A 1,429-nucleotide genomic window follows, 5' to 3' on the forward strand; every position below is an offset into this window, starting at 1 on the left:
CATAAAGCAACAAGCAGAAGAAAGACTCACACACACTAACACACATTTCCCACAAGAGGATATCTCTGTAGAAACCCCGTGAAAGTTGATTTCTTTATGTCAAGTGCAAATACATTACTTGCACTACCAAAGCAAAATTTTTGTATAAATGAGATCTAAATCATACTGCTGTGTGGAGAAGCCAAGATAAAACAGGATCAAATCTTAGTTTGTATGTACAGACACGCTCAACTACTTGGCAAAAAGGCTTGCACCACAGAAATTTCAGAGTTAAAAATAGAAGGTGTGCTTGAGAATAGTGAAGTTTTCTTCCCACAATCCCGGCATTATATTCCTTTTCTGACATGAATACGCGTGAAAGAAGTGGGATTGCCAGTACTGGAGACAGCCTACTACTAAAACCACATAATTAGTACACTGACAGAAACACAAGTTCCCTTTACCAGAATATTCCTACCTCCTGTATCCAGGAACTTCTCAAAGCACTAATTCAGCTTTCTCACCTTTGCAATTCACAGCCTCTCTGCATGGGCTTTTACCAGGCTCCCACAGGCACTGCTAGTTTCCACAGCAGAGCTGGGATGGGCCCTGCACGAAGGGCACCATGCAGTCACCAAGTTGCAAGTCTTTTGGCTAGGTTAGAACCCAAGCCAGGTACCTGCTGGTAAAAAGCTCTTAGTAATTCAGTACCAGACATTCTTAATTCATCCTGTTACTCTGCCCACAGAAATGATAAGTCGTGAAACAGAAGCAAGAGAAGATGCTTCAGCCAGAGAAATCAAGTCCTACTTCACTGAAATAGCCCTCTCATTACCCTCCATATTATGTGGGGTTGGGGAATTTGTGTCTGTGTTCCCAAATACAGGTCACACTTCAATTAAAGTTGAAAATGTTCTTCGCTGTGTGACACAAGCACGATGCCCATGGTGTCCTCCTCAAACCAGAGCACTGCAAGCCACAGAAACAAGCACAGGAGAAGAGGATTTCCTACACCTTACACCAGACTGACAGAAATAACCGAGTGGCGTTGAGCTGCGTTGCAGACCAGAATAGCTCTGTCTCAGGGCTGTGAAGAAATGCTCCAAATACTTGGTTAAAATGCTGTCATTTTAAAAAGAAATAATCTCTATTTTTTATCTCTTCCAATCTATCTCCATAGATACATAAAATAAATTCCTTGTTAAGGTCAAACACTTCTAAATGTCCCAGTTGATGCAAACAATCAGAGTTTGCCTAATCCAGTTTACACAAAAGGTTAACATGGACAAGCAAAACCTGAATGCCATTTACCAAGGGACAGTGTGGAAAAATACTCATTGCCGAGTTATAAACAAGGTATCACTGTATTTAATTCAGTAGATACTTTAACATTTCTGCACAGAGCAAGTACGCAGCCATAAAAATACCTCAACCCAGATGCTACAGGAAT

The sequence above is a fragment of the Phaethon lepturus genome, unplaced genomic scaffold (genome assembly GCF_000687285.1).
Source record: "Phaethon lepturus isolate BGI_N335 unplaced genomic scaffold, ASM68728v1 scaffold12775, whole genome shotgun sequence".
Lineage (NCBI taxonomy): Eukaryota > Metazoa > Chordata > Aves > Phaethontiformes > Phaethontidae > Phaethon > Phaethon lepturus.